Source organism: Bufo gargarizans, chromosome 4 (assembly GCF_014858855.1).
Source record: "Bufo gargarizans isolate SCDJY-AF-19 chromosome 4, ASM1485885v1, whole genome shotgun sequence".
Taxonomy (NCBI): Eukaryota; Metazoa; Chordata; class Amphibia; order Anura; family Bufonidae; genus Bufo; species Bufo gargarizans.
Window position 1 is genome coordinate 288,938,632 of NC_058083.1, and position 26,161 is coordinate 288,964,792.

At 41.4% G+C, this 26,161-nt stretch overlaps 1 protein-coding gene across 3 annotated transcripts in view; it reads left to right on the forward strand.

Annotated features, from left to right (window-relative positions):
- The window catches only part of FIG4 (FIG4 phosphoinositide 5-phosphatase), a 450,714-nt gene that overhangs the window by 387,439 nt on the left and 37,114 nt on the right, over nt 1-26,161 (forward strand). The gene's annotated exons all lie outside the window — the stretch shown is intronic.

Consider the following 26,161-nt stretch of genomic DNA (forward strand, 5'->3'; position numbering starts at 1 on the left):
TGTTCCCTGTGGTTCTTTATGGTCCCTGCTTCACAGTCTCCTGTGATCCTGCCTCCGCGTTGTCTGCACTCCCTGAAGGTAGAAATCTTCAGAGCAGCATGGTCTCTGCAAAAAGGAGGCAAGGAAGTGTGCCGTGAAGGGGGAACACAGGGCCTCCTGATAATGTATCAGTTACAGTATGCAGTCAGACTACCCAATTTACTATGTGGATGCCAAAGTGTTTAGGAAGGCTGGGTATTGTTCTTGTGTACTCACAAGTTTGCCTTCCTCGCTTCCCATTCCTCACTGGCGGGCTGGATGTCAGGGGATTGGCTCTTCTAACAGACGTGCCTAGCAAGGTGCATGTGCTGAATGAAGTTTTTATTTTTTTCTTAAAGCTGCAGCGCTGTGGTGAGACAAGTCGCAAATGGCGATAAGACTGAAAAGTCTTATTGCTATTTGCTAATTCCTGGTCGCATTGGCGACCATTTTGGTCGCCATCCGGTCCACTACCCCTTTTACAACATTTACAAAGCACTAAGAAAATTGCATTATGGTCACTACATGGGCCATAGACACAATGGTCAGGAGGGGGCCTCATTGACTTCTATGGGAGAATTTTGTAGGCATGCTCTGTGCCCTGTGCAGAGGTCATTGTACAAGGAAAGAATAGATAAGAATTGACAATCACCTATTGTGTATGGTGGATCCTGTCTGTTATTCTAATCTTGCCTGTAATGATATCACTTATGTGTATAGATAAATAGGTAATTGCAGTTAAAGGATCTGTACAGACCAAGAAGTGGCACCTATTATTAGGCTTAGTGGCAGTGTAAAACCTGGTCTCTGTTTTTTTTGTTTAAATGTAGATATTGACATGAAAAATTAAAATGGCGGTTGACATATACCCTTCGTCCCCTACTCAGCCCCACTGACATTTTATGCTCTGATGCTCTCTCTTGCCCTTTGCTGAATCACGCAGGGATAGGGCTTTTTCTGGAGATTTGTTGATGTACTGGGCTCTCTATGAGTAAGCTAGGCGGACGTCATCGACACTAATGAGGGGGCTTTAGCGTTGCCCTAGCTTGTAAAATGGCTAGGGCAGCGCTAAAGCCCGCCTGTCGGTCTCAGTGACGTAACCGGAAAACACCAGAAGCCTCCACCTAGCAGTGCTAGCATGTAAACAAACAGCGATATAGCACAGGGCAAGGGAGAGCATCGGAGCATGAAATGTCAGAGGGGCTGAGTGGTGGAAGAAGGGGATCTGTCTGGGTTCATATTAATAAAACATACGTTTTACGATTAAGTGGATATGTAGTTATGGGTAAAGAGCTATTATAGGAGTTTTCAGATTCACCAATATGCCCATACAAATTGACCTATTGAAAAACTGGCCGAAGTGCAGTAGTAAAAATTAGTCCATTAAAGTAAAAAGCAATAACAGAATGCAGGATTTACTAGCCAAACAATATATACGATTTCCCAGTGTCCTGGTTTCAGCATTGTCACTTCCTTGTTTTCCTTGTTGTACTCGAAGTGTGACTCGTATGACCACTACCAGCCAGTCAATGACCCAGCAGTGACATATGCAGAAATGGCACATGGCCAGCAGTGATCACATGGACCGCACATCTCATTTCTAGTCTGGCAGGGATGTGAAGCGTTGAGCACGGGAGTGTGGAAGCTGGTACAGAGACAAAAAGGTAAAGGTAGGAAAAGGTAAAAAAAAAAACGGTATTTGTAATGTTAAATTACAGGTAACCTTTAAATTTCAGTTATCATCCAAAGCCACCATCAAAAACGTTCCATATCTTGTCAATCACAAAAACGAATCTTAATTTTTAGTTTGCATGGCCCAATTTTAGTAAATTCTATGAAAAACTTGTTGGGTCAAAATGCTCACAATACCCCTATATTAAAAACCAAATGGCATTCTTTCCCTTCTATGGCGGTAAAATACTATGGAATTTTATCAAACTGGTGTAAAGGAAAACTGGCTTAGTTGCCCATAGCAACCAATCATATTCCACATTTCATTGTCTAAAGGAGCTTTAGAAAATGAAAGGTGGAATCTGATTGGTTGCTATGGGCAACTAAGCATGTTTCATTTTACACCAGTTGTGATAAATGTCCCCCTATGTATGGGGCTATTGCTGTGCTTGTGAGACACTGCATAACAAATCTAGTGGTTACATATTATAGGAAAAAATATAAAATTTGTATTTTCATTGCCCAATTCTAATAAGTTCTGTGAAACACCTGTGACGTAAAAATTGTCACAATATAGCTAGATATAGTGTTTCAGGGTTGTAGTTTCCAAAATGGGGTCAAGTTTTAGGGATTTCCACTGTACGAGTACCACTGGGTCTCTGCAAATGCAACATGGTACTCTAAAATCATTCTAGCAAAAGTTGCCTTTAAAGGTCTAATTACACGTTTTCCCTTTTTAGCCCTGCCATGTGCCCATACAGCAGTTTATGACCACATATTGGGAGTTTCCATGTTAAGAAAAAAATAAATGCATAAATTGTAGGATGATTTTCTCCTGTTACCTCTCTAAAACACGGATGTGTGAATACACACATTAAAATGAATGGATACGTTTTCTGTCTGTGGAGAACACGGATAGCCCACGTCCATAAACCTCTGACAGGTGAATAAGGCCTTATACAGCTCGTATCTTACTACACAGTGTAATACACTGATAGTTTGCCTATGAGACCCATCCTGGGGGCTGGGCCTCATAGGCCTCCGTACATGCCGGGCCCCAAAGCCTTGGAATGGCTTGGAGCTGCCATGGCAACCATTGGGTCCCCACCACCACAGCGTGGGGACCTGATGGCTATGGAAAGGGAGTGCAAACCTCCCATATTCCACTGTCAGCGCTGTCCGCGGCATATGAGGGGTTAATCCACCGGCATCTGCGTTATCACCTATGCTGGTGGACGCAGCAGGAATCCGTCTGTCAGTAACAGCCGGATCCATGCTGCAGATCGCGGCATCACACATGGGGGAAGGAAGGACCGCAGGATGAGAGTGCTTCTGGGGCGCAAAGTACCGGCCTTTTAGGACGAGCCTTCTCGTCCTAGGTCCTTATAGGATAACTGTCATATTTTCATAAAAAAATCTATTTTAGCATATGTTACTGCTGCAGCAGCAGCATTATGCATAAAGCAATCTTTAGTTTCTTCACTTACCCCACTGTTTTCCTTGAGTTTTCCCCTTAGTTACGGCTGTTTTGAATCCTGCATTATGAGGATCTTCTCAAGATGACTCCTCTGCCAGCTCTCTGAGGCCAAAACTGCATTCCCTCAGGTCACATACAAACGTGCTGTAGCCAGCAGCTTCCTGCCAGCCAATCAGATTGGATTACTGAGAGACACGCCTCCTCACTCTGAATCCTAATGCAGGCATGCAGTGTGAAGGACCGCCTCTCTGTCTTCCTAGCCTGAGATGGATGAGCCATAGCAACGGTCTTTTATGGGAGCAGTGGTAAGGGACAGGAGATATTAATGAAAGCTGTTATTATAAGGTAATTACACATCTTTTGACAATCATTGACAGACTAACTCAGGTATACATGCCTAGCTCTAATAAACCAGCAAATACATAAAAAAAAAAAAAAAAAGACAGTTATCCTTTAAGGCGTTAAAGAGGACCTTTCACCGATTCTGACTAAGTATAAAGTCATGGAGAGCGGCACCCGGGGATCTCACTGCACTTACTATTATCCCTGGGCGCCGATCCGTTCTCCCACTATGCCCTCCGGTATCTTCAGTCACTAAGTTATGGTAGGCGGCGATTTCGGTCACTAAGTTATGGTAGGCGGAGTCTGCCCTTGTTATGCTGTAGCGCTGGCCAATCGCAGCGCAGAGCTCACAGCCTGGGAGGTTATTTTCTGCCAGGCTGTGAGCTTTGCCATGCGATTGGCCAGCGCTACAGCAGAACAAGGGCAGACTCCACCTACCATAACTTAGTGACCGCCTACCATAACTTAGTGACCGAAGATACCGGAGGGCATAGCAGGAGAACGGAGCGGCTCCCAGGGATAATAGTAAGTGCAGTGAGATCCCCGGGCGCCGCTCTCCATGTCTTTATACTTAGTTCACAATGTCAGGATCAGTGAAAGGTCCCATTTAAAACCATTTAAATGGTTCCATGCCAAGATACAGTAAAAGCAGTTTAAAGTGAAGTGATTAACTCTACATTGCCATGTTTGTATCAGGAACAACAAACTTACAGAAGCAGCGTTTCTCTCTAAGGAATGTAGCTGCCATGGTAACAAAGATTTCAGATATTCTACCTTCTTGTTTTCACCCATACATTATGAAGATAATCTCATTTGGGGTCATTTGCAGAGGCTTTATGCCAGGTGTTTTTAGTAAAAAAAAAAATTACAAAATGACTTGTATTTGTTTGAAAATTAGTTTGAGAGTTTTGTTTTTCCTGCTGCTGTAATCATTTTTCGTAGTGGGTGTGGCTTAATGAAAGGGTCGTGGTCACTGCCGTACAACACATTTATAATAATTTGCGCTGTAAATTATATCTGGCGTATAGGCAGAACAAATGAGACACATTTGACCGCATCTTACTTCAACCACCTTCTTACTAAGACTGGCGTGTGGATGTCTTTAGCTAATGCCTCCAATTGTTTACTTAAATGCAGACTTCACTCAGTTTGACTATTTTATTATATATCTTACTGATCACTTCACATTTATTTACTTATTAACTATATTCTGCAACATTGTACAGAGAGTGTCATACACATCACTCCCTGTGCCCATTTGGGCTCAGTATCTAATTTCCCTTTCTCAGGAGCACAGTTTCACAGGACACATCAAAGAGGTTGTCCACGATAGGTCATCAAATCAGATCAGTAGGAGTCCAACTCCCGACAACGCCGCCGATCAGCTGTACAAGAAGATGACGCGTACATGCCGTCTCCCTTCTCTATTCCAGCTCGCTACTGTATGTCTATGGGACAACAGCAGCGGACAGGGAGAGAGAAGGGAGGCGGCATGTACGCAAACAGCTGAATGGCAGGGCTGCTGAGTGTCGGACCCCACCAATCTGAAATCGATGACCTATCCTTTAATCTACTAGTATATTTTAGTAGTATAGGAAACAACCGAGGAACTGTTAGTGAACCCCATACAGACGTGGAGAAGAAATGCAGACTCCATGAAGACATCGCTCTTGGCCATGCTGCTAATTAGTGAAGAGTTGGGCCAATTTCACACCAGCAGGTTTGGTCTGGGAAAAACCATCCATGTGACTGCTCCACATTTGCCAGACTGAACACTGTTTCTCTGACCTGAACTCAGAGGATTTTAATGATTTAAAAGTCACCAAGCATTATAAAGAAAACATAACTGTGATCAAATCAACTGTCAAAGTGTCAACTCTCAGAAATACAGTACTAGGTGAAAAAAATCATGTTGAGCTCATGCAATAGTCTGCTAAAATCCAAGGTAACAATCACATTGGCAGAGCTGCCAATGTGAACTCCACCTGACTTGTATGATACTTGAGTTTGTGTGTTTCAGCAATTTTACAGTTTCTGCCAGACCCCTGGTCTAATGTGCTGTATTCATGCATCATTATGATGCTGTGAGATCGGGTCAGAGAAGCAGTGTTTAGTACACAAAAGGCAGCAATCACATGGAGACGTTAAATCTGCCTTTCTTCCCTGTAAGGCCTCTTTCATACAGGCGTCCCAGATTTGCTCTGGATGCGTTGCGTGTGCATTAGTAGGCACGCAATTGCAGTCAGTATTGAGAAAAAACTGAATGTGGTACCGAGACCCGAACCCCTTCATAGAAATTTGGGTTTGGGTTAGGTGTTGTGTAGATTTTATTATTTTCCCTTATAACATGACTTGAGGGGTTAAAAAATAAAAATAAAATAACTCACCTCATCCTCTTGTTCGCACAGCTGGCATGTCTTCTTTCTTCATCTTTCAGGACCTGCAAAAGGACCTTTGACGTAATCGTGCTCACCACGTGGTGAGCGCGGTGACGTCAGCGCAGGTCCTGCTGAATGAAGATGGAAGATCACGTGGTGAGCGCGATTACGTCATCAAAGGTCATTTTGCAGGTCCTGAAAGAAGAAGAAAGAAGATGCCGGCTGCTCGAATAAGTGGATGAGAGGTGAGTTAATTCAATTTTTATTTTTTAACCCCTCAAGCCACATTTTAGTAAGCATTCTGTATTCAGAATGCTATTATTTTCCTTTATAACCATGTTATAAGGGAAAATAATACAGTAAATTGACTTTTATCAATCTACTAACATCATCTCCTAGCAACTATGCGTGAAAATTGCATTGCATCCGCACTTGCTTGCGGAGGCTTGCGATTTTCACGCAGCCCCATTCATTTCTATGGGTCCTGCATTGCGTGAAAAAAGCTGAATATAGAACATGCATTTTCAAGCAACGCACAAGTGATGCGTGAAAATCACTGCTTATCTGAACAGCCCCATTGAAGTGAATGGGTCCGTATTCAGTGCGGGTGCAATGCGTTCACCTCACGCATTGCACCCGTGCTGAAAACTTGACCGTGTCAAAGGGGCCTAAGGGATTGGAAGCAGGTGGCCAACCAAAATCAGGACCTCTTTGCTGACAATGGGTTTAGCACATTTGCTTTACCTTTGTAACTACATCTAAGACTACTTTCACACTTCTGTTAGGTGCGGATCCGTCTGGTATCTGCACAGACGGATCCCCACCTATAATGCAAATGATTGTATCCGTTCAGAAAGGATCCGTTTGCATTATGAAGAACAAAGTCAAAACGAATCCGTCCTGACGTACATTGAAAGTCAATGGGGGACAGATCCGTTTTAATTTGCACTATATTGTCATTGAAAACTGATCCACTCCCATTGACTTACATAGTAAGTCAGGATGGATCTGTTTGGCTCTGCATCGCCAGACGGACACCAAAACGCTGCAAGCGGAATGGAGGCTGAACGGAGGCAAACTGATGCATTCTGAACGGATCCTTATCCATTCACAATGCATTGGGGCTAAACTGATCCGTTTTGAACCGTTTGTGAGATCCCTGAAACGGATCTCACAAATGGAATTCTAAATGCCAGTGTGAAAGTAGCCTTACTTGCAATGTACAAAGTAGGATGGTTTTCCATATGTACAGTTTGAGAATAACATTACATATGATGCAACTAAAATATACTGTACGTTTGTGCTTATATTATAAACATGTCTAATCAACATTAATAAGGGCTAATACAGTGTGAAATTCAATCAAACGTAAAGACTAGACACACTGTATTGTTAACTAAATTCCTCTGTGAAACTTAATGAAAATGATTATTCACAAACGTAAAGACTAGTAGCTTAAATAGCTTGGTGTGGTGTGCCTTCATGTTATGTAACTGCCACAGTAAGTATATGTAACCCGCTGTATCACCTGCTTTCTACAGTTTTTTTGCTTGAGATGATTGCTGGTCAAAGACCATGTTGTCTGTTATATAACATATAAGCAGATGGGAGTGCGGAGCACAAGCGAACATTATTTGTGTTTTTTATGCAATTTCTGTTTCTTTGTGGAAATTGTTAGCTGTAGGTCAACATAATTTCATGTTCAATGTTTAGTGATTTTATATAAAACTGTTTACTGGTGTAGAGAAAGCAAACACATATAAAGAACATTGTGGCAGTAACCAGATGTGAAACATTATTAGCTTGCTTTACAGACATAAACAGGGGAATAACAAGTGCATTTGCAGAGGAGTAGGGGGCATGCACACGTCTTTGTCAAGCTGGGTGTAGCACTATCACCTCGCTGGCATGCACTGGCCCAGCACCCTGCATGTGAGAAAAGTGGTTTCAGATGTAATGCGGAGTGGCCCTCCATGGGTACTGACACTGTATGCAGGGTTAGGAATAAGCCTATCACATGGAGTAGTATCTGTAGCTGATCTGGGCTGTGCAGGGCTGTATGTTAAAGAAACATGTATTACTATGCTAAATACACAGTAATATACGGTGACACGCTGGCTCTTATTTTGCTGTTTTGCAAGCTTTCCTTCAAGGTAATACGGAAAGTTTAAAGGAGGATAGAATATCATCGAAAAGTTAATTTATTTGAGTAATTTAATTAAAAAAGAGAAACTCGTATAATATATAGATTCATTATACAGATTAATCAATTTTAAACGTTTATTTTTAAACCCCTCCCCACCCAGGGCCGTATATGTAAGGCACAGTACGGGTCTTCAAAGATGGTGCCCACTCCCAAGCGCAGTGGACGTCCATGGCTACCACCCTGAAGTAATGTATGTGATAGACAATAACGACGTTTGCTTACATTTAACTGCTCAGATGCCGCTGTCAACGGAGATCGTGGGACTGGGAGGTGAGTGCGGCAGCCTCAGTGCTCCTGAATGATCCGAGGCTGTCGCACGTGAGTTCCTAATGCATTGGGGTCTATGAGAGAAGCAATGTGATGATTGCTTATTATAGTTCCCTATCAAAGCTATAAGTGAAAAAAAAAAAAAAATAGTCAAAATAAATAATTGAAAAAATTTAAAAAATATTCATATCGCACCACCCCAACCCTTTCCTGAAAATCAAAATACATAAACAAAAAAATAAATAAAAATCATGGGCATCACCACTTGCAAAAACGCCTGTATGTTTAAAATATAAAAATATTTATCCTGTACGGCAAACAGTGACACGATGAAAAAGAAAGTCAAAATGGCTGATTCACCATTTTTTGGGTTGCTTCACCTCCCACAAAAAATTTAAGATAAAGTGATCAAAAAGTCGCACATGTTATCCATGAAAAGTAGAGATCATCCCACAAAAAAATTAGCCTTTGGACAGCTCCGTACACAGACGCTATAGAGGTCAGAATTAGGGTTGTCACAGTACCAAAATTTTGATTCGATTTCGATACTATAAAAAAGTATTGCGATACTCGATACCATGCGAAAAAAATTTAAAACCAAAACGGCTGCTTCCATTCCGCATTTTATGGAACGTCCGTCTCGTAATCGAACAGTCCAACCCTATTTTTTGAAATGTGACATGAAGGGGGTGATGTAAACTAAAAAGGAGGGGGAAAGGTGACATGACGGGGGAGAAAGGTGACATTGAGGGATCGATATGAAAAGAGGTGATGTGAAGAGGGGGGTGTGGACATGAAATTGGTGAATTTCACTATTTGTTTATTATATCACAATCATATATTGAAATCTCGAAATTTACCTCCCTAATCGCAATTGCACATTTTCCCAAATGCTGCAGCCCTAGTATATATGGGGGCCCTGTATATATTTGGCACTATATGGGAGCTGGGGGCACTGTATATATTGAGCACTACATGGGGGCACAGGCACTATATGGGAGCGCTGTATGTATGAGAGCAGCAGCACAAGTTCTATATGGGGGCCCTGTATATATTTGGCACTATATAGGGGCTGGGGGCACTGTAGATATGGGGGGCACATAATATATTATGTGTTGACACAAATCTGATAAAGCTGAATTTGCTTCAGTTCCGTTCAGGCTCGGCTGTGGACTGCACTGCAGACCGAGGAGCAACAGAGAAGAGAGGCGCGTGTGGGTCAGTGGCTGCATCGTAGTGCATGGTGAGTCACTGTCCAGCCTGTCCCTGTCTTCTCTCCATATATATATATATATAACATATGGGAGAACAGTATATCATTCAAATATGGCCTCACAATGTATAATTAATTCAATATAAAGCTGTAGCACTCACCATATGTTGACAAATATTTTCTTTCTTTATCATGCAAAGGTTACATACCGTGGGGGGGGGGGAAATGGCTTTTGTGCTACAACACACTTCTTCTGGCCTCTTTTGCTATATAATTAGTTTATTTGTGGGGCACATTATGTTTAGAATTTTAGTAGTATGGTGTCTATCATAAGGAATATCTGGGGTGGCAGGGTTTTAGGGGCTATAGTATGTGCCGGTATTGCATTCTGAAGGTGCAGTATGTGGCATTATTATATTCAGAGGGTACAATGTGAAGCTGGAATAAGACATGGTGGTCTGGACCAGATGAAGAAGAACAATAAAGACTACAGAGAAGATGTGACTGGTAATTTGATTACATCAATTTGGATTCTGCCTGACTATGCAGTGTTGTAGTCACACTTCTGTAGTTATGATTAGTAAAACTACAAATCCCAGCATACCCTTACCAGAGCTTATATCATACTGGGAGCTGTAGTTTCACATGGTCAAAACTTCTTTAGCGCTTTCCCCTTACTTGGCAATTGGTGTATTTGATTATTATATAATTCTCTGCAACATGCTACACAGCGTGTGTTAGTAAGGAACCTGTTTATAAAAATTCAAATCAATATTTTATTATTCACATAGCTGGTAAGCTACGATCAAAATGCCGAAACTATTTAAAGAAAATAAATTATTAGGAGCAGGTTTCAGAAAAAGGCGAGAAGAACAAGAAAAAGCTGGGAAGCAGATGTCTGGAGATTTAAAGAAGTACCTGACCTGTCACAAAACCAGAAAGGAAGATGCTCCTGCATCAGAACCAGTTTCAAATGCGGAAGATGATCCAGTTCACATAGCTATGGATGAGGAATCTTTAACAGCAGACCAACAGTCTGTCACAGCTCAAGAGGCTGCTAATGTGGATGATGCAAGCGCGCAGGAAAGACAAGAATAAGTAGGTGATTATCAACCTTCTACGTCATCATATGAACCATCTCCTCACCTTGAAAAGACTACTCAAACAGAAGGATCAGTGATGTAGAAATGATGCAAGAGGAACAGTGTTCTACTTTGGAGACTTGATTTGTCTGATCCAGCTAATTGGACCGCTGTTCTCACCATCTCTCTAAGGGATGCTATTGTCAGGAAAGGTCCTGCAAAGCAAAAAGCTGATTTTGTTTTTCCCAAAAATGCATCTAATAGACGTTTCACTAAAGCAAATTATAAGAGACGATTACCAAATGGAGAAGAAACCTACAGAAACTGGCTGGTTTATTCTGTTAAGGCTACTTTCACACTAGCGTTCGGGTGTCCGCTTGTGAGCTCCGTTTAAAGGCTCTCACAAGCGGCCCCGAACGCATCCGTACTGCCCTAATGCATTCTGAGTGGATGCGGATCCACTCAGAACGCATCAGTCTGGCACAGTCTGTCCTCCGCTCCGCTCAGCAGGCGGACACCTGAACGCTGCTTGCAGCATTCGGGTGTCCGCCTGGCCGTGCGGAGGCAAACGGATCCATCCAGACTTACAATGTAAGTCAATGGGGACGGATTTGTTTGAAGTTGACACAATATGGCTCAATTTCCATCTGAGCAATTTTCATACTTAGAATTTTTTCTAAACTATAATGCAGACAGATCCGTTCTGAACGGATCCCATCGTCTGCATTATAGGAGCGGATCCAGACACCAGACGGATCCGCTCTGAACGCAAGTGTCAAAGTAGCCAAAGCTTTTTGTTCTTGTTGTAAGCTATTTGCAACTAAAATAACAACAAATTTGGCAAGCGGAGGCTATAGTGAATGGAGGAACTTGTCTCAAAATCTTCACATTCATGAAAGGTCCAATTCTCACCTTGTTGCTGTAAGAGACTGGAATGAATTCTCTAGAATATTTGGATCAGGAAAACAATAGATGCTGTATCCCAGAGATTTTTGACAGAAGAAACACTACACTGGCAGAATGTTGTCAAGAGGCTTGTAGCCATTGTAACGTATCTTTGTCACCAGTGCTTGGCTTTTAGAGGTAGCAAAGATAAGTTACATAGTGAAAATAATGGAAATTTTCTGCAACTTGTAGAAATGCTTGCCACATTTGATATGGTTATGCAGGAGCATCTAAAGCGTATCAAAAATAAGGAAATTTTCCATCATTATTTGGGGACGGACAAAATTAACTAATTGGCCTTATAGCCAAAGAAATAAAAAAAACTGATTCTGCAGGCACTGAAAGCGGCAAAATATTATTCTATCATACTTGATTGCACTCAAGACATTTCACTTATTGAACAAATGACTATAATTGTTAGATTTGTGTTCATCAAAGAAGGGGGGTCTCCTACTGCTGAACCAGAGGTGTGTATAGAAGAAAGATTTCTTGGCTTTCTCCAAATCCAAAGCTGTACTGGAGAAGGTCTGACTGAGGCAATTTTTTATGAATTAGAAAAACAAAAGATTCCCCTTAGAGATATGAGAGGACAAGGCTACGATAATGGTTCCAACATGAAGGGCAAACACCATGGTGTTCAGAAGAGGATCCTTGATTTAAACTCGCGTACCTTTTATGTTCCCTGCAGCGCTCACACTTTAAATCTTGTGGTGAATGATGCAGCCATGTCATGCAGGGATGGAGCAACCTTCTTTTCTGTTGTGCAGAAAATATGTTTTTTTGTCAGGATCCACACTTTGTTGGAATGTCTTAAAGAAGCACAATGGGAGACATACAGTGAAACCTTTGTCTGACACCAGATGGTCTTCAAGAATAGATGCTGTTCGACCATTTAGGTTCCAGGTGGGGGAAATCTATGATGCCTTGTCTGATATTTCAAGGGATAGCTCACAGACAGCAATGACACAATCTGATGCAGAATCCCTTGCAAAATAACTAAACAACTTCAAATTTTTGTTTCATTGTAATGTGGTACAACATTCTAAATAGAATTAACTTTGTCAGCAAGCTGCTTCAAAGTAAAAGTATGTACCTTCCAGATGTATTTGATATGTTGGAATCTACAACAACTTTTTTGAAGGATTATTGTTCAGATAAAGGATTTGAAGATTTGCTAAAGAGCTAGCCACAGAAATGGAGATTGAGTCTGTGTTTCCCATGTTAGTGCGGCAAATAAAGAAAAAGAGGTTGTTTTTTTATGAAGCGCAAGATGATCCAATTAATGATCCTGCAAAAAAAAAAAAAGTTGAGTGCTTGTTTAGCATTTTGGATGTTTGCATGAATTCTCTTGATGAGCGATTTGAGGAAATTAAGCATCACAGCAGGCACTTTCAGTTTCTTTACGATATACAGAAACTTAAAAACTAACCATATGAAACACTTATGAAGTATTGTTTAGATTTGCAGACTGTATTGACTGTAGGTGCCACTGAGGGGTTAACTGCCGCTGATCACAGCTACATGTCATAGAGGCCTGGTGCTGGCTATGTGTTTCTGCTGCCGGCGCTTGCCTCCTATATCTGTATTCAACGTTGTTTATTATTGGTGGCACAGTGCCCTCCCCTCCTTTGCCCCACTCTCTCCTCATTGGCAGCAGCACAAGGGGGAGAAAGGGACTGCTTCCTTCTCGCCTGTGCTGCTGAGAGCAGCACGCTCCATGTTCTGTTATAGCGCAGCCTAGTACCAGTAAAGGCAAATCCCAGTATCGAATCGATATCGGTACAAAAGTATTGATTGGGTATCGATATTTCGATACCCGGTGCAACCATAATCAGAATATGGCGACATATTAAAGTGCAAGAAAAACTATACATATATTGTATCACTGTAATAATACTGACCCGGAGAATGAAAGTAGCATGCCAGTTTTTCCGCATAGGGAAAGCCGTAAAAACAAAACAATTACACCCCATTCGTTATTTTTTTTCCAGCTCCCCACTACATCATATACAATATTAAATTGTGCCATTAGAAAGAGCAACTTTTCACACAGAAAACAAGCCCTCATATGGCTACAGTATGTGAACGGAGAAATAAAAACATTATGGCCCTGGAAAGACAGGAAGTGAATGAAAAAGCCTCTGTAGGTGAAAGGGTTAATGTTGATGATTATGGCTTACAGCTAATGAAAATCAAAAAGTTGGTATGTCAGGAACTTTGAATATTGTGAAAAAAAGTTCAATATTGTAGGCTCATTCAAAGGTTTACTAAGCCCTCAGTCTGATTCAATAGGCTACACGCTACACAATCATGGAGAAGACTGCCGATTTGACAGTTGTCCAGAAGTCATTAACACCCTCCAGGGTAAGCCACAAAAAAAACTGCTGTATCCAAACATATTAATGGAAGGAGAAAGTGTGGCGACTCTTGGGTTTAATAAAAAAAAATGTATGTTAACCAGTGAGTGATTTGATGTATACAAATCAAATTCATACACAATTCAGCCTTCGTGCACAGAGCCCTATTGCTCAAGACCCTCTTGATTATCTTCAGTCTCATGCCTGCACCATTGCTTTGCGTAGCAGTGCAAGTGCAGAGTCTCAGCTGCTGAAATCTGCACTTCCTGGTATATTTAACCATGGTAAATGTGTGACTTTGTCTTTGTCCAGACTCTGAATATACCACAATGCATCCTAATCTCTAATAATAAAATTCCTGTGTCAGTGCACTGTGTCCGTGTGTGTGTCACCAGTTTTGCACTGGGCATGCGCAGCGGGCGTCCAATCAGGACACATCGCTCCATAATTGTTGAACCCCTTCCATTCCACAGTCCTTAAGGACCGCTGTCTGGAAGGAGCTAACCATCGGCCGCCGCTCTGCCCTGGCAGAGACCTGATGCTTGAAGGGTTAAGATCCCTCCCCTCTTTGTGTGGCTGCCGGTGGCCACCAATGAGAACAGAGAGGAGTAGAGGGGAGGGACTGTGGCCACTGCTCCACCAATGAATATAGTTAATGCTTGAATACAAACGTATTTCACAGAGTTACCATTAATTCTAAGACATAACTTTTAATCATAATTATTAAAATGTTGGACCCTTAAATACAAAAATAAATCATAAAGACGAAAAATAAATCAAAACGACTGTATGTCAATGGTCTCCTTGGTTATGGGCGGGTAACCAGACAAGATAAATTGTCTAAAGGGGCAATATCCCTACTGCATTCCCTATTATGGTGGCCCTACCTATAAACGGAATAGCCCCCCCGATAGGGGCGATCCCGTGTCTCGTGCCTCCTATGTTTCCCTGGGGGACCCTGATAACAGTGACGGATAATGCTATTCCTATTATGGAGCCTAGACTAGTCTATATATATCAAAAATAACAACCAATGTGCATACGACACCCCCCGTGTGGTGGAATATATAAAAATACCCCAAAAGCAATAGTGCACAGAAAATGAATGTAATTAATGTACTGAAATGTAAGTACAGTGTCCCTACGCGTTTCGCCTTGTTTGTATTAGGCTCCTCAGGGGACAAAAACCATAAACAGCAGAGTGTCCTACACCAGAAATAATAAAACTAAAAATTATAGATGCGGCGGTATATAAATGTGACCATGGAACAATTCATATATCTGAAAACGTGGTCATTCATACAAAAATCACATAGACGTCAATGATAAATCCATGCAAAGAGATATAAATGTGACCACGGAACAATTCATATATCTGAAAACGTGGTCATTCATACAAAAATCACATAGACGTCAATGATAAATCCATGCAAAGAGATATAAATGTGACCACGGAACAATTCATATATCTGAAAACGTGGTCATTCATACAAAAATCACAGACGTCAATGATAAATCCATGCAAATAGATATATCAAGAGAGGGACTTGTTCACATGCCACACAATTAAGGCGATACTGAGGACACCACCATTCAAATTGCCGTCCGTCTGTTAATACACTGACAACAGGATTCCCATAGGTAGAGAACCTCCCAGCAAGCTAGCATGATTAAGACAATGCATTTCATGACAAATAAAGTTATTTGGTAGGAGGACTTGCGTATCCAGTGTGGTGCCCATATGTCTGGATGCGATGTATAGCCCTGGAAGGTGGTGGTGTCACTAGAAAGAGCCTATGGTGCAGGCTCTAGGCGTCCCAGCATGACCGCTGTATAGATACGGCCGCGGCAGCAAGCAGAGCTTCCCGGCTGTGCTATTTAAGCACCACTTCCGGGTATGCCGTCAGGTCACATGATCATGATCATGCTAAATGTGATGTTTCGTAGCGTCCCTGGAGATGATTACTTTCTATGCAGATTGATGCATGCCTAGTTACCCAGCCACCGTGCAGTCTGCTTCTATGACCCTCTGTTCTATGTATCACTGCATACATTTAGCCAGGAGGCACATCGGAGCCAGCGCAGCATAACTCCGTTTGTCACCATATTTCACCAGCCATATTTTAAATCTAGACTTAAGGTACCCGGAGCTCTAGATCCGGATAAGAGTTTATCTAGCAAATTTTGTGGACTTCATTAATTAATTACAGGAACAATACGCCTCCTATTGGCTGTTCTATATTATGATAATTGTACATCAGATAATTATATTTTTATTTAGTGTATATATATGAATAGATATAAAATTTTATTTATTTTAATTTTATTAATTTATATATATTTTTATTTTTGTTTATTTATATTTATTTAGTTGTTTATTTGTATCTGGCGGTTTTTATTAATATTTTTATTCCTGTTTTATATTGTGACACTTGTATCAATTCAATATTTTAATTTAATAAAATTTATAAATATGATTGAAATTTATTTATATTTATTGTGCCAATCCATGGTTATATTCATTTCCCTTTATTTATATTAGTACACATTAAGATAGATTTACAGGCATGATTCGATGGATTATAGACATGTATGTTCGTCATGATTGAATAGACGAAATTAATAAATAACGGCTAATCCCTAACGGCATGTTTATAACAATCCCTATATTGGGTCCAAACAATTAATTTTAAATAGATTTTCATTATAATGATACGTATAGGGAGAAAGATAATCCCTATATATTTAATTGGCATGATGCCACTGGTACATACATCCCCAGTTTTTGAGATATTTATGACCCCTTCAAAGAAAGCACGCAAAGTCAATATGTTCGTTTAGTCCAGCCGGTATCGTGGTGGTCAGCCTAAATATCCATTTGGACTCTTTTTGTTTAAGGAGTCTGTCTATATCCCCTTTTCTAGTTGTGGGTTTAAGTACCTCAATGGTGGAAAATCGAACTGCCTCCACAGTCCCAGCATGATTCGCCCAAATGTGGCGGGAGATGGGTTTGTCACGACTATTGCAGATGTCCCCAATATGTTCTAAAATTCTTTTTTTGAACATCCTCTTTGTCTTTCCTATGTATTTCAAGCCACACACACAGGTGGCCAAATATACCAGACCAGTAGTATTGCAGTTAGCAAAACTGCGGACGTAGAAGGTTTTATCGTCAGAACTATTTTTAAAGGTACTACCCGGAGAAATAAAAGTGCAGGCTTTGCACTTGCCGCATTTGAAGGTGCCTACTTGTCTGTTGGTAAGCCAAGTACTGGTTTCCGGTGGATCAAAATGGCTATGAACCAACGAGTCCCCTATACTCCGGCCTCGTCTAAACGTGATGGACGGATTTTCTGGCAAAACTTTCATCAGATCTGGGTCTGTTTTAAGTAACGACCAGTAACGGCCTAAAATGTCTCGGATCTGTTGAGACTCCGAATCATAGGTGCCAATGATCCGAATGGGCCCTTGGGTAATTGTCTTATCTCTTTTGGTTTGTAAGAGGGAAGATCGATCCCTCGATTTTGCCCAATTCCAGGCCTCATGGAGACACTGGTCTGGATATCCTCTTTCTTTGAAACGAAAAAATAATTTAGAGGCCTCACTTGTGAAGGTCTCAGGGTCCGAGCAGTTTCTCCGTACCCTTAGGAACTGGCCTTTCGGGATGCCTTTTTTAAGGGACTTCGGATGGAAACTCTCCCATCGTAAAAGGCTGTTAGTAGAGGTCTTTTTTCTAAACAGTGTGGTTTTAATATAATTGTTGGCATCTTTTTCTCTACCTATGTGAATCCTGTTGTCGGTGTATTAACAGACGGACGGCAATTTGAATGGTGGTGTCCTCAGTATCGCCTTAATTGTGTGGCATGTGAACAAGTCCCTATCTTGATATATCTATTTGCATGGATTTATCATTGACGTCTATGTGATTTTTGTATGAATGACCACGTTTTCAGATATATGAATTGTTCCGTGGTCACATTTATATCTATTTGCATGGATTTATCATTGACGTCTATGTGATTTTTGTATGAATGGCCACGTTTTCAGATATATGAATTGTTTCGTGGTCACATTTATATCTATTTGCATGGATTTATCATTGACGTCTATGTGATTTTTGTATGAATGGCCACGTTTTCAGATATATGAATTGTTTCGTGGTCACATTTTGTAGGACACTCTGCTGTTTATGGTTTTTGTCCCCTGAGGAGCCTAATACAAACAAGGCGAAGCGCGTAGGGACACTGTGCTTACATTTCAGTACATTAATTACATTCATTTTCTGTGCACTATTGCTTTTGGGGTATTTTTATATATTCCACCACACGGGGGGTGTCGTATGCACATTGGTTGTTATTTTTGATATATATAGACTAGTCTAGGCTCCATAATAGGAATAGCATTATCCGTCACCGTTATCAGGGTCCCCCAGGGAAACATAGGAGGCACGAGACACGGGATCGCCCCTATCGGGGCGGCTATTCCGTTTATAGGTAGGGCCACCATAATAGGGAATGCAGTAGGGATATTGCCCCTTTAGACAATTTATCTTGTCTGGTTACCCGCCCATAACCAAGGAGACCATTGACATACAGTCGTTTTGATTTATTTTTCGTCTTTATGATTTATTTTTGTATTTAAGGGTCCAACATTTTAATAATTATGATTAAAAGTTATGTCTTAGAATTAATGGTAACTCTGTGAAATCTGTCAATTAATCGACCATATTCTACTATATTCCCTTGAACAGGGTTATGTTCATTCTGTGATTTTTTTCGTTGAATACAAACGTAGCCTGCATGTGCCTGCAATATCCCATACCCGGCCTCGATATCGCGATGCGCGCAGTCATAGAGGCCAGGTCCGGAATATGGCCGGCACATGCAGGCTACGTTTTTATTCAATCATTAAAGGGAACCTGTCACCAGTTTTATGGTGTCCTAACTAAGGACAACATAAATAAGTGACTGATTCTCTTAGCAAAATGCCGGGTCACTTTCTTTAATTGACCCAGTCAATCTGCCAACATCTTATATTGAAAAGCTCCAGCTGATAATAATGAGTCATGAATATTTATGAGCTCCGGACTCTCCCCGCCCACCTGCTGCTGAATGACAGTTTGTTTCCATATGAATCAGCAGCAGGTGGGCAGGGGAGTGGCTATAGCTCTGAATTAAATATACGCTGGACTCATGCGGCATATTTGTGTGTATATTATGAAGTAACCATCTGTCATACCAGTAAGTGAATACATCTAAGGTACTTTTTAGTAGTTAATGATTGTATATAATTAGTTAGATTATAATCAAATATCCACATTACAGGTTCCCTTTAACTATAATTGCGTTCCGCGCCCCTCTCCCCCACCAGTATTAAATAATTGGTGGCAGTGGCTCCAGGGTCCCCCACTCCTCACCCATTGGTGGCGCATTGGCAGCTTCTGATCAGAGCCCAAGCAGTGTAATCCTGTGGATCCGATCGGTTACCATGACAGCCAGGACGCTACTGAAGCCCTGACTGCCATGGTAAGCTCCCGAGCATGCGCAAAAGCGTAAAGGCACTCAATCGGCCATCTTAGAAATGTGTAAAAAACCTATCACTGGAAACACTGTCATCGCGTATACGAACGAGAACACGCGCAAAGCTATAAAATCATTCAATCAGCCATCAAACCTAAGGTGAAGCCTACCCACAATGTGTGTGCGTGGTCTATAAAAAGATAGAACAGCGCAACACGGAATAAATGCCGTATTCTACAGTGTCTAAACATAGGGAACAAGGGAGAGGCTGCACCTCATAGGATACACGCCCACATCCCAAGTGGACATAATATAATATAATGATGACCGCAGCAGGGTATGTCGCGGACATCATATAAAAATCCACTAGAACCCTAATGGAGACACTCAAAATGTATGACACACAGAGAGGGGCGTCACACTGATCAACACAATCAACATATTGCTGGCATAGCTGAAAAAATAAAGCAAGACTAAAGGCAATCATGCAAACTTTATACAGACATATAGGCACCATCAAGACCCATGGGGTACGTCCCACTTCCCGATCCTGCAGCATCATTCTTATCTGTGAAAAAAAGGGAGAGAAAATTTTTAAAAAATAGCTTAGTAGTGTTCATAGTACACTATGTAACACCAAAGGAGAGGCGCATATCACATAAAAACGTAGGGCAAACTGCTCATCTAAACATAAATCCCCGGATTGTAGTCAACATTGAGCCCATTGGGTTTCAAACTATTGAGGGTATAGATCCAAAAGAGCTCTCTCTTTCTAAGGATCAACACCCTGTTGCCCCCACGTCTAGGCATGGGTACATGATCAATGGCCCAACATTTAAGATCTTTTTCGAGGTTTGAATAGACCTAGACTTGGAGCCAATATCTGCTCTAACAAGTTGGTCACGCAAGTTTCTGGACCTGCAGTAGGAAAAAAGGGGGGGAGCTCTAAATTCTAAGATCTCACTATGACAGCCTCCCAAGATTCCCCAATGTCGCTTAATGATGCGATTAATCTTTTCATGGAACAAAATGAGGAGATTAATCGCATCATTTAGTGACATTGGGGAATCTTGGGAGGCTGTCATAGTGAGATCTTAGAATTTAGAGCTCCCCCCCTTTTTTCCTACTGCAGGTCCAGAAACTTGTGTGACCAACTTGTTAGAGCAGATATTTGCTCCAAGTCTAGGTCTATTCAAACCTCTTTGACTACACATGGCAAGGGTAGTTTTCCCTGCCTTTGTTGTACTGATTGTAAATATATGGACAAGGGCAATGCTTTTGTCCATCCTATTACGGGAGTTTCACATTCGATTCGTTTTCACCTTACTTGCAACTCCAATTACGTAATTTACGTTCTGATTTGTCCGTGTAAGTTATTGTATGTGGGTGAAACATCCACGGATCTTAAGACGCGGTTGAACAATCATAGATTATCTATACGCAAAAAAAGAAAGGATCTCCCTGTTGCCAAACATTTTACGGAGATCCAACACTCCGAAAAAGATCTTAAATGTTGGGCCATTGATCATGTACCCATGCCTAGACGTGGGGGCAACAGGGTGTTGATCCTTAGAAAGAGAGAGCTCTTTTGGATCTATACCCTCAATAGTTTGAAACCCAATGGGCTTAATGTTGACTACAATCCGGGGATTTATGTTTAGATGAGCAGTTTGCCCTACGTTTTTATGTGATATGCGCCTCTCCTTTGGTGTTACATAGTGTACTATGAACACTACTAAGCCATTTTTTCAAATTTTTCGCTCCTGTTTTTTCACAGATAAGAATGATGCTGCGGGATCGGGAAGTGGGACGTACCCCATGGGTCTTGATGGTGCCTATATGTCTGTATACAGTTCGCATGATTGCCTTTAGTCTTGCTTTATTTTTTCAGCAATGCCAGCAATATGTTGATTGTGTTTATCAATGTGTGACGCCCCTCTCCGTGTGTCATACATTTTGAGTATCTCCATTGGGGTTCTAGTGGATTTTTATATGATGTCCGCGACATACCCTGCTGCGGTCATCATTATATTATGTCCACTTGGGATGTGGGCGTGTATCCTATGAGGTGCAGCCTCTCCCTTGTTCCCTATGTTTAGACACTGTAGAATACGGCATTTATTTCGTGTTGCGCTGTTCTATCTTTTTATAGACAACGCACACACATTGTGGGTAGGCTTCACCTTAGGTTTGATGGCTGATTGAATGATTTTATAGATTTGCGCGTGTTCTCGTTAGTATACGCGATGACTGTGCAGTGTTTCCAGTGATAGTTTTTTTTTACCCATTTTTAAGATGGCCGATTGAGTGCTTTTGCGCATGCTCGGGCGATCTTATGTGACGTATTCTTATGCAATGTACCTGGCGCCTGCGCAGTGCAGGCATCGGAACGCCGGATGCGGCGGTTGGTGACATGTGTGGCACGGTTAACAACATTGGGTATGTCACCGCTCTCCCCCCCTCCCTTCTGCAGCATCATTTCTTCTTCCTCCTTTTAGATTATGTGCACCTGTATCCATTTATTAATTATTGTATTTTTACGATCATTTTGTATTTCACTTGTGACACAGTAGTATTGTGCTGTATCACTAATGAGTAATACACATTTGTATATGTATTTTGACCTTTTTTTTTTGCACTGTTTGCACTTCAATTAGCAGCAAAGTGTAAAATTAATTATATTATGATGTAATAGGGGCTGGACTATATATACCCCACTATGCACTGTGTTCATTGCTTGAAAAAGGCTGTTGTATGAGCTGAAATGTTGCCATCCACATGGGTGAATAAACACCACTACTTTTACTTGGAGTGCTGTCCGTTTTTCACACAAATCAGATTCCCAAAAAGTTGGGACACTATACAAATCGTGAATAAAAACTGAATGCAGTGATGTGGAGGTGCCAACTTCTAATATTTTATTCAGAATAGAACATAAATCACGGAACAAAAGTTTAAACTGAGAAAATGTACCATTTTAAGGGAAAAATATGTTGAATCAGAATTTCATGGTGTCAACAAATCCCCAAAAAGTTGGGACAAGGCCATTTTCACCACTGTGTGGCATCTCCCCTTCTTACAACACTCAACAGACGTCTGGGGACCGAGGAGACCAGGTTCTCAAGTTTAGAAATAGGAATGCTCTCCCATTCTTGTCTAATACAGGCCTCTAACTGTTCAATCGTCTTGGGACTTCTTTGTTGCACCTTCCTCTTTATGATGCGCCAAATGTTCTCTATAGGTGAAAGATCTGGACTGCAGACTGGCCATTTCAGTACCCGGATCCTTCTCCTACGCAGCCATGATGTTGTGATTGATGCAGAATGTGGTCTGGCATTATCTTGTTGAAAAATGCAGGATCTTCCCTGAAAGAGATGACGTCTGGATGGGAGCATATGTTGTTCTAGAACCTGAATATATTTTTCTGCATTGATGGTGCCTTTCCAGACATGCAAGCTGCCCATGCCACACGCACTCATGCAACTCCATACCATCAGAGATGCAGGCTTCTGAACTCAGCGTTGATAACAACTTGGGTTGTCCTTGTCCTCTTTGGTCCGGATGACATGGCGTCCCAGATTTCCAAAAAGAACTTCGAATCGTGACTCATCTGACCACAGAACAGTCTTCCATTTTGCCACACTCCATTTTAAATGATCCCTGGCCCAGTGAAAATGCCTGAGCTTGTGGATCTTGCTTAGAAATGGCTTCTTCTTTGCACCACAGTGCCAGCAGTGTCGGACACCAGTCAGTGCCAGCCATCTCAACCATCAGTCAGCCAGCAGTTTCAGCCTCAGCCACCAGTCAGTGCCAGCATTCTCAGCTACAGCCAGCAGTTTCAGCCACAAGCTGCAGTCTCTGCCACAGCCACCAGTTAGTGCTAGCAGTCTCAGCCACAGCCACCAAGTCAGTTCCAGCAGTCTCAGCCGCCGACACCAGTCAGTGCCAGTAGTCTCAGCCACCAGCCGCAGCCAGAAATCTCAGCCACGGCCACCAGTCTCAGCCACGGCCACGAGTCAGAGCCAGCAGTCTCAGCCAAAGCCGCCAGTCTCAGCCACCAGTCAGTGTGGTCAAGTTTCCTTGCCATTTAATATAGACTGTTACTACTAATCATTATGCACTACTGTTCTAGCGCCCGTTATTGTAACGGGCTTAATGTCTAGTTACCCTATAATGTTTGTTGTAATCTGTGCTGGAGGGTATTTTGGCAAATAGCATTATATGTGGTTCATACTGTAGGTACTGTATTAACCCCTTATGGACCTTCGCCCTATATGTACGGTGAAGGTAGCAGGAAGTTGCGGACCCACCCCATGCATGTAGGGCACTACGAATACCAGTCACTGTGACTAATCTTACAATGACCTGAATAAGATAGCTGCTGACCCGGACGGTCAGGCATCTTAGCTACAGTCGCAAGGAGGTTGTCGTTGGTAGTGATAGACTGGAACCTGTGTGAGGCTACCAGGCCTATCACAGATATATTCCAATGTCTGCAAGTGGCAGTGTTGTGTTGGAATATACAGAATTTAAATCACAGCAGTGTATGGGAGCAGCACTATAATGATTGCATGTTCAGGTCTCCTAGCGGGGCTTAAAGAAAAAAAAAAAAAGTTTTAAAAATATAAAGACAATTAGATAATGTAATAATAAAGATTTAAATCATCATATTTCCCCATAATAAAAGTAAACATTAAAAAATAAAGATCATATGCACCATGCCCCAAAATGCCCAAATTATTTAAATATAAATGTATTTATCCTGTATGATGAACGTTGCCATAGAAAAAAATGTTTTAAATGTTTGATGGAAGTATAAATAAGTTATCATGGTCAGAATATGGGGATGTAAAAAAAAAAAACCTTTTTGGGGAGTATTAAAACACAAGCAAAACTATATAAATATGTTATTGCTGTAATGATACGGATCTGGAGAATGGAGTGAACAGGTCAGTTTTACTGCACAGGGAATGCTGTAAAAACAAAACCTATAAAACAATCCCTTAATTGCATCTTTTTTCAAATTCCACTCCATTTGTAGTTTTTGTCCAGCCGCGCCCTCTGCGCTTTAATTGACAGGACCAGGCAGTGAAAACATCATAACGCTTTGCCCTGTCAGTCAAAGTGGAGAGGACGTGGAACTTGCAGACAGAGCAGAGCCTGTAGATGTAATGGCAATGCCCCAGTTGCTCCTAGAGGCTCATTTCCATATATTAAAACATCATTTTTCTAATCAATGTGGGCACATATGATCATCGGACACCTTCAGCTGCCAAGCGCACATGCAGCAGGTCAGCCAGTTTCATAGGTACAGATCTGCTGACAGATACCCTTTAAAGCAACATTTTGCATTTATTTTCTTACATAAATAATGCAATCAGATTGAGTGAAACTATATTATACATCATTGAACTCATAATGGAGGGTTTCTTACAATAGAACAGTTTCTACAAGAAAACATGTGAAATCAATCACTTCTCTAACAACTTTTAAATTGAACTGTCAAACAAGTTCGAGTTCATTGCATTTATAGTTCAAAGAGGACAGATACAGACGTGGACAAAATTGTTGGTACCCTTTGGTCAATGAAAGAAAAAGTCACAATGGTCACAGAAATAACTTTAATCTGACAAAAGTAATAATAAATTAAAATTCTATAAATGTTAACCAATGAAAGTCAGACATTGTTTTTCAACCATGCTTCAACAGAATTATGTAAAAAAATAAACTCATGAAACAGGCATGGACAAAAATGATGGTACCCCTAGAAAACACAGAACATAATGTGACCAAAGGGACATGTTAATTCAAGGTGTGTCCACTAATTAGCATCACAGGTGTCTACAACCTTGTAATCAGCCATTGGGCCTATATATATGGCTCCAGGTAATCACTGTGTTGTTTGGTGATATGGTGTGTACCACACTCGACATGGACCAGAGGAAGCAAAGGAAAGAGCTGTCTCAAGAGATCAGAAAGAAAATTATAGACAAGCATGTTAAAGGTAAAGGCTATAAGACCATCTCCAAGCAACTAGATGTTCCTGTGAGTACAGTTGCACATATTATTCATAAGTTTAAGATCCATGGGACTGTAGCCAACCTCCCTGGACGTGGCCGCAGGAGGAAAATTGATGACAAATCTAAGAGACGGATAATCCGAATGGTAACAAAAGAGCCTAGAAAGACTTCTAAAGAGATTCAAGGTGAACTTCATGCTCAAGGAACATCAGTGTCAGATCGCACCATCCGTCGTTGTTTGAGCCAAAGTGGACTACATGGGAGACGACCAAGGAGGACACCATTGTTGAAAACGAATCATAAAAAAGCAAGACTGGAATATGCCAAACTACATGTTGACAAGCCACAAAGCTTCTGGGAGAATGTCCTGTGGACAGATGAGACAAAAATCGAAGTTTTTGCCAAGGCACATCAGCTGTATGTTCACAGACGAAAAAATGAAGCATATCAAGAAAAGAACACTGTCCCTACTGTGAAACATGGAGGAGGCTCTGTTATGTTCTGGGGCTGCTTTGCTGCGTCTGGCACAGGGTGTCTTGAATCTGTGCAGGGTACAATGAAATCTCAAGACTATCAAGGAATTCTAGAGAGAAATGTACTAGCCAGTGTCAGAAAGCTTGGTCTCAGTCGCAGGTCATGGGTCTTGCAACAGGACAATGACCCAAA